Source organism: Vanessa cardui, chromosome W (assembly GCF_905220365.1).
Source record: "Vanessa cardui chromosome W, ilVanCard2.1, whole genome shotgun sequence".
NCBI lineage: Eukaryota > Metazoa > Arthropoda > Insecta > Lepidoptera > Nymphalidae > Vanessa > Vanessa cardui.
In genome coordinates, this window is record NC_061153.1 from 8658056 (window position 1) to 8666346 (window position 8291).

The following is an 8291-nucleotide window of genomic DNA, read 5'->3' on the forward strand; positions in this document are numbered from 1 at the left end:
GGATACTCAATGGGCAATTCTCTCGGATATTTCTAAGATTCAAGAAAACATAGAAAATAATGCAATAAATAAAATTATACCCCGTAAACGGAGAAAATATATATTTAAAATAATAATTAATTTTGGTTTATAAAAATGTCCTACTTTTCTACTTTCGAATTACACATATTTTAAACTACAGCGACCATTATTAACTTTGAACTTGGGCGAGTTTGAATTTATACGTGTCGGTAATTTAAATTAAAGCAACTCGCGTTACCGATGCGCATACTGCGCTGGCAGGGTCGCCATATAAGGACGAGGGAAATGAAACGCTCGAATGTTGATATAAGACTACTTTATTAACGTTACTGGTGTGGGTTTTATATTAGGACGGCACTAAACACGTGTATATCTAGATGGATACCACAACGGAATCTGTAGCCATTTGGACGTGCTCAACCAGTCGATCAGTTTCGGCATTACCGCTATGGGACCTATAAAGGCGCGTATAGATTCGCGGATGGTCATCGCAGTCTACACGCAGCCAGATAATCGATAGGTCCTTTCCTTCAAGGCTGCCGAGGCGTCGAGAACAGATATCATCTCTGACGTAAACGCATACCCCAGCTCGTGCTACAAAGGAATGTTCCAATTTGTACCCAGGGTACGAAAGAAAAGTTGTATCGGCAGGAGAAGATATCTAGGTCTCGGTTAGAAAGAGCAAGGCCGGCTTCGCCGTTTCCAGGATGGTAGTGAACGGCGTTGAGGTTGGAGTTGCCTTATGATGCCTGCTCCGCTTGCCCCAAGCAGTGGCGAGCGCAAAATTACCCCCCCCCCCCCAGAAATCGGAGGGCAGCCTGGGCATCCCTGCTCAGGTGGTGTGCGTCCTGAACATGGATTGTTGGAATAATACAAAAACTCTCCTCACAATCAATACTTCATCTCTCCTGAAGTGCTTCACAATCAAAACTGGTACAGGATTGATTATTTTGTTCGATCCTTCCAATTCGACGATTCGAGTAAGAATGCCCATTTCTAGGCTTACTCCTAGTATTTAGTGTTTACACGCCCCTCCTCCGACTGTAGCAACATCCGGTTTTGATTTATTTAAAAAAACAATTTAGTTTAGTCAAAACCGGATGTTGACAATCAACGTAAATTGTAACAACTATTTAAATCCAATTACTTATGCTGGTAATACTTTAATACATTAAAACAATAAAATATGATCATATTAAAATAAATATGCTAACAGGATGCCCAGAGAGGGATTCTCTACCGCTGTCGCTGATGGTACCCTCCTGGGGTAATTGAACCAAATTCTACGCAACCATCAAGTTTGAGGGGAGGGGCGTGCTGGCCCATTCGACTGTAACCGATAGGTATGCAGTGTGGCACTACCACTATAAAAATAATACAAAATTCCCCTGAACATGCACCACCACCTTCAAACTCCTCGACCGATACTGTACATTCTGATAAAGAAAATCCTATATCAAATATATCCATTACAGACGATCTTCTTAACAGATTTAGTAGAGAAATATGTTTTACAATAGTTAATGACGTTAACCGAAAACCAACAGTGACGAAACCATTCGATAACCACACCTCCATACAATTATTAGAATCCTACTTAGAAGAAGATGTAGTTAACGCCATAAAAGAATTCGTTAATCCTAAAATTAAAACCGGTATACTTATAAATCCGCCTCTCGGAATGTATTCTATAATTCCTATAATTCAAGAAAAGTTTAAAAGTTCATAGATGAACCTCGTTTTGACGAAATTTGAAATTGAAAATATAAAAGAATAGATACATAGATAGATAGATAAAAACTTTATTGCACTCAATATCATATAAAATAACAGTAAATATAACATGATTAGTTAAAGAAAATTGACGGCAAGGGCGGCCTTATCACTAAAAGCGATCTCTTACAGGCAACCCAACAGATGAGGACAACATATTCTGTAAAGAGGGTAGTGCATAATTATATTATGATGCATACATATACAATGGATATTTGATTTAATATAAAATTACATATAAGGAAAACGTAAAATAAGCATACATGCAAATACCTGTACATACATACATACATATATACCTACATACCTATATATCTACATAAATACATATATACCTACCTACATACATACATATAAATATAAAAAAGGAGTAGTTACGAAGACATATAATGATGTTTGACTCGACTTTTAAATATATTTAAGGACTGTGACATCCTAATGTCATGTGGGAGCGCATTCCATAATTTAATCGATCTGACAGTAAATGAATCATTATAACAGTGCGAGTGGCTGAGAGGCAGCTGTAGTTTGTTGTCCGATAGAGAACGAAGATCGAGATGAAGAGAAGAATTAGAGCCAAGAAAGGAAAAGCGTTCTTTGAGGTAAGTTGGAGTTTGGGGAAAGAAGAGAATAGTGTAAAGGAGAGAAAGGGCGTGCAAATTACGTCTTTGTCTGACTGTCAGCCATCCAAGTCGGCTACGATATTCGGAGATGTGGTCGAACTTTTTCAATCCAAAAATGAACCGTATGCACATGTTTTGCAACCTTTCAAGCTTGTCAAGTAGCTCCTCGGATAGACCTAAGTAGCATACATCTGCGTAGTCTAGGATGGGAAGAAGAAGTGCATTCGAAAGAGAAATTTTAGTTTTGATTGGCAACAACTTCTTCCATCTTCTTAATGAGCCGAAAGCTTGCAGCTTTCCGACTTAGATTTGACACTTGCGCTGCCCAAGAAAATTTGTCATCTATTATAAGACCTAAGTTAGTGACAATGTTATTATTAATCAAAGTTGTACCGTCAAACACTACGGGAGGAACATTAACTTGATTAAGTTTCGCAAGCTGTTTTGGATTGCCAACTATAGCTAACTGTGATTTACTGGCATTTAACGATAAACCATATGACTTGCTCCACTCACTAATCGATTGAAGGTTATTATTCATAAGATCGATAGCATTAGCGATGTTCTCAACAGGAGTCGTTAAATAAACCTGCAAATCATCAGCATAGAGGTGAAAAGAAACAGAAAGATGTTTAGTGACAGAATTTATAAAGATTGAGAAAAGGAGAGGGGACAGAACACCACCTTGTGGGACACCCGCCCTGAGATAGCAACAGGAGGAAAACTTACCGTCAACAATAACCCGCTGTTGACGATTTGTAAGATAAGACTGAAACCAAGAAACAGCATTGGAAGAGAAATTTAAAGAATCAAGAATAGCTAAGAGAATGTCATGGTCAACAGTATTAAAGGCATTGGAAAAATCAAGAAGAGCTATAATAGTAATTTCTTTGTTATCAATCCCAAAGCGAATGTCATCACAGACTTTGATCAAAGCTGTTGTGGTGCTATGTCCCGGGCGAAATCCCGATTGAAATGGGCTTAAAATATTGTTTAATGAGAGAAAGTTGGAAAGCTGTCCATGGACAATGCGTTCGAGAACCTTAGAAAGGAAAGGAAGGATAGATATATGATGGTAGTGAGCTAACAAAGTAGGATTAGAGATTTTGGGAATGGGTAGGATATGAGCTATTTGACAACTATTGGGAAAAATACCTGAATTTAAAGAGAAATTATATAGGTGGCATAGAACAGGAAGAATGGTATCTAAGGACAGGAGTATCATTTTGCGACTGATACCGTCACATCCAGCGGCGTCTGATTGAATACCAAGAATACTCTTCCTGATATCCTCAGAAGTCACTAGAGTAAAAGAGAAAGGAGAAAAATTAGGCTTAGGACGTGTGGTTATGGAATTCAAGGTGTGACATTTATTCGCATTGTCCATGGTAGCCGCCGTGAAGTGCTTATTCAGCGCTTCAGCGTCAACATTTCTTACTTCTAGTGACTGACGGCCAATACCCATCGCATACAAAAAACGCCATACCTTGCCGGTGTTCTTGATGCTAACAGAATTGTGTATATAGTTTCGTTGAGCATCCCTACAGACTTTGCTGCAATGATTACGCAGCCGTTTATATTTCAGGAGATTGTTGTCTGTCGGTCTCCGTTTATATCTCGACTTAGCAGCATTACGTCTTGCCATGACAACTTTGATGTCTTGTGTTAACCATGGTGCTGGAAGGTGTTTTAACTTAATCGGTCTTAATGGAGCATGAATATTAAAAAGATCTGAGAGGAGAGAGTTAAATAATTCAAGTTTATCATCCATAGATGGAGCATTGAATACAGCATCCCAGTCAATCCGATCAAGGTCACACAAAAATTTATTATTGTCAAAGTTCTTGAAACTTCGTCTCATGACAATGGTTGGTTTTGATTTAGGCGGACGGACTTTATATGAGAGATACAAAAGGTCATGGTATGAAAACGCTTCAGCGGGGTATTGGCCATACAGCATAGCATGATCAGATGAAGAAACAATTATTAAATCTAATAAAGAAGGAAAGCAATTTGGGAAAAAGTGAGTAGAATTAGAAGGAAGTATATTTAAATTAGAGCTATTCACAATATTACGAAGGCGTTGAGCACGTGAGTCATTTTTATTTAAACACGTGTTAAAATCACCCATAATAATGGTGTGATCAACAGCAGAAACATATTTCTCAAGTAGGTGCTCAAAACATTGAAAATAATTAATATGAAGAGAAGGGCTATAAAATACCCCTAAGAGGACTTTTAAAGGACCAAATAAGAGTTCAAGAAAAATGTGCTCAGAAGATTCGGAATATTGCGATGGGGATTTATCTAAAATGGAAAAAGGAATATGACTACGTAGGTAAATTGCCACACCGCCACCACCTTTTCCCGTCCTGTCATTCCGTATTAGATGAAATCCTGGTAAGGAGAAAGAGGTAGAAGGAAGGCAAGGCTTAAGGAATGTTTCAGATATCAAGATAGCATGCAAATTTTTAAGATCAAGTGATGTTAACAAATCCGTATAATGCGCGGGAATGCTTTGTGCGTTGAGATGGACAACGTTAAAATTTTTAGGAACCGTATGAAAAGTAGAATCCAAATGAGTATGTAATGACAAAGGTATACTATGAAAGCTATCACTTGATGAGGCAGATATAAAGTCATCGTCAGAACAAATATAATCACCAGAGTCACTCATATTGTAAGTAAATAAAAAATATCAATAATAATAAAATAAAAATAATACCTAATAAATACAAAATATACAAATAAATATATGTAATATTTATAAAAATAAATAATAATAATATAAATAATATCTAATAGTATCTAGTAACAATAAAATAATTATTAAATTTATAGCATTCAATCAATCTATCAGCTGTTACTGCTGTAAGTTATCGCTTAGATATATACAGTATCCAGAATACTATTTTAAAAACACAACATGAAATTAGAAAACAAAAAGAAAAAAAAAATTAACGAAACAAAAAAAAAAGAAAAAAAAAATTATATATATGTCTATAAAAAACTAGATTAACACGTGAAACGAAACGTCAGCAGCGGAATGTAACATCAATTTTATTTATGTCACTCACATTGACAGTAACTTGTACACACACTGCATTTGACGTTTACATATTATTTAAATAATATTAGCAAATAGTAGGTAAACTATAATATTACAAGTGAATAACAGTGTAACTAATTAAAGAGTTATAAATAACTACCTACAAAGAAAAAATAACAACACAAACAGTTATTAATGTACTGAAAAACATTGATTACCTGAAGGACCCGTATGAGAGACAACAAACAAGATAGTTTTTAATGAAACACCAGTTATAATAAATAGTAAAATATAGGAAATAGTTACTTCTTTAAGTTCCTTTTCGGTCGGGCTCCCTGCGAATTCTTGTTCTCTTGGGTATTGGTGTTGGATGAGGTTGCAGCCCTAGCTGAAACTTGTTGAGGCACCATAGCAGTGGAATACATATTCAGCTCCGCCATAGACGTAATTTGGTGACGCTTACCATCTGGACCAATAATAACTATGTTGCCATCTTTAGTCCAACATTTGTTGATACCAAGACGCTGTCTGGCAGCCACGAAGACGTCATGACGTTCCTTTGTTAGGAACTCAGACACTGTAACCCCAGTGTTCTTCAGACTGGTTTTTGCATACCACACTTTGTTACGCATAATTGGATCTTGGAACTTAATAAGGATGACCCTTGGTTTCTCAGGAGCCGAAGAACCCAAACGATGGCAGCGACTGATAGAATCCACTGATAACTCTGGCAACTTGAGATGTTTAGACAACAGCTGACTGATATTAGCCGATAAGTTTTATTTGTTGGCTTCCGGAACCCCATGTACCAGGAGCATTTTCCGTCTACTTCTCATTTCAATTTGATCACACTTTTTGGAAAGGAGCTCGACTTGCAGCTGAAGTCCTTCCAGAGCAGTTAAGACAAAACTTCGGAAAGCATTAAACTGGGAGACTATGTTGGAAGTCGGACTGGCGGCTGGCATATTAGAATTCAAATTTTGTTGGAACTTAGCCATTTTAGAGTTGAAATGTTCTGTTAGTTGTGCAATTGAGTGTTTAATAGAGTCCATTATTAATCTGATCTTCGAGAGTGATATTGTGAGAGTTAATTGAACTTTAGTTGTCTGTTGTTTAATATGTGTTTTTATACTTGGATTAGATAAAGGAGTCACAGCTGATAGGTTTGATGAATGCTTAGCACATTTTACCAGGTGTTAATTATTTTTAAATTAAATATTTGCAGAGAGCAAAAGAAAACACGTCTACTTAATTATGCACCTACCGCCCAAAAAAAATATTTACGACAACAGGAAATAATTTCTCATTATCATAATGGAAAGACAAACCATCACGGAGTAAATTAATGCTTCCTTGCCCTACCTCGAAAATGCTATTGGCCGAATATGAAGGAACATATTTCAAATTTATAAATGAATTCACAATATGCGGACAAGCTAAATATGATAGAAATCCAATCAGACCTCAATTCAACATAGTACCCCCAGCTAGTAAACCTTTTGAAATTATGCACATAGACTTATTCACTGTACATAACGAAAAATATATAACTTTCGTAGACGTTTTTACCAAATATGGTCAAGCGTACCGTTTACGTGATGGAACAGCCATAAGCATTTTACAAGCTTTATTAAAGTTTTGTACCCAACATGGTGTACCTATAACTATAGTTACCGATAGCGGAACAGAATTTACTAATCAATTATTTTCAGAATTTACTCGATTACACAAAATCAACCATCATAAAATTTTAGCTCACTCTCCTAACGATAATGGTAACATTGAACGGTTTCATTCGACAATATTAGAACACCTTCGTATCCTGAAGGTAAAACATAAAGATGAGCCCATATTTAACCTCATGCCATATGCCATTATTGCTTATGATAGTTCCATACATAGCTTTACTAGATGTAGACCCTTTGACTTACTAAACGGACATTTTGACCCGAGAGACTGCGTTGACGACTAACGAATGACGATTCAAAAGTGCTTGTAAAAGCCTACTTGAATAAAGTTTATTTTGATTGATTGATTGACATAGATTTCACTTATATATACTCTACATACATACTGTACCTCTAATAACCAAAAAAGCTGACCATTCACATGACGGACTCTCGCGAGATAAAACTTGAAAACTTGGATAAGTACCGTCTAAACTTGGACCGATAAGTCTTACTACCCACCACCATACATTTCTACAGTATATTAAGTAAGACAATATAGAAAATAAAATATAACGTTTCTAGCACTCACCATTCCATGTTAGATATACATGTTTTAAAATTAATGATAGATAAGTTAACAAAGTTATATAATAAGAATCAAATTGTAGACGTAGAATTAAGGGAATACTATAACATATAGACCCGGGCTATTATTATACGGACAAGCAAATAGTAATACTTTTTAAATTTCCAATAGTTTCCTCGGATATCTATGATCTCTATAAACTTTCCATTGTACCTAATAAAGTCCAAATTTACCTTATACCTCCATATCTCTTCATAGCAATTAACGAGAAATCTTTCATGTACATAGAGATAGAATGTCCGAAGGTCAAAACCTGGTATCTTTGTGAAAAGGAAGTAAATCAACGCATCCGTACAGAACCAGACTGCGTGCAACAACTCATTGTTCATCAGGTCCTAAAGGAATACTGTCGTTACACAATCGTAACTCTAGCAAGACAAGCAATGGAAAAGCTGGATGATCAACATTATGTACTTTCTTTTCCTCATATTACGAAAGAACAGTTAGTCTACAATAGAGAAGAATTCACTTCACTCCAGGGCAGCTAATTACGATCCCTGTGAATTGCC

General features: G+C 36.2%; 1 pseudogene; it reads right to left on the bottom strand.

The window, feature by feature from the left end:
- Positions 1-5768: 5768 nt before the first annotated feature.
- LOC124542555 lies at positions 5769-6518 on the bottom strand (annotated as a pseudogene).
- Between the last annotated feature and the right edge of the window lie 1773 nt (positions 6519-8291).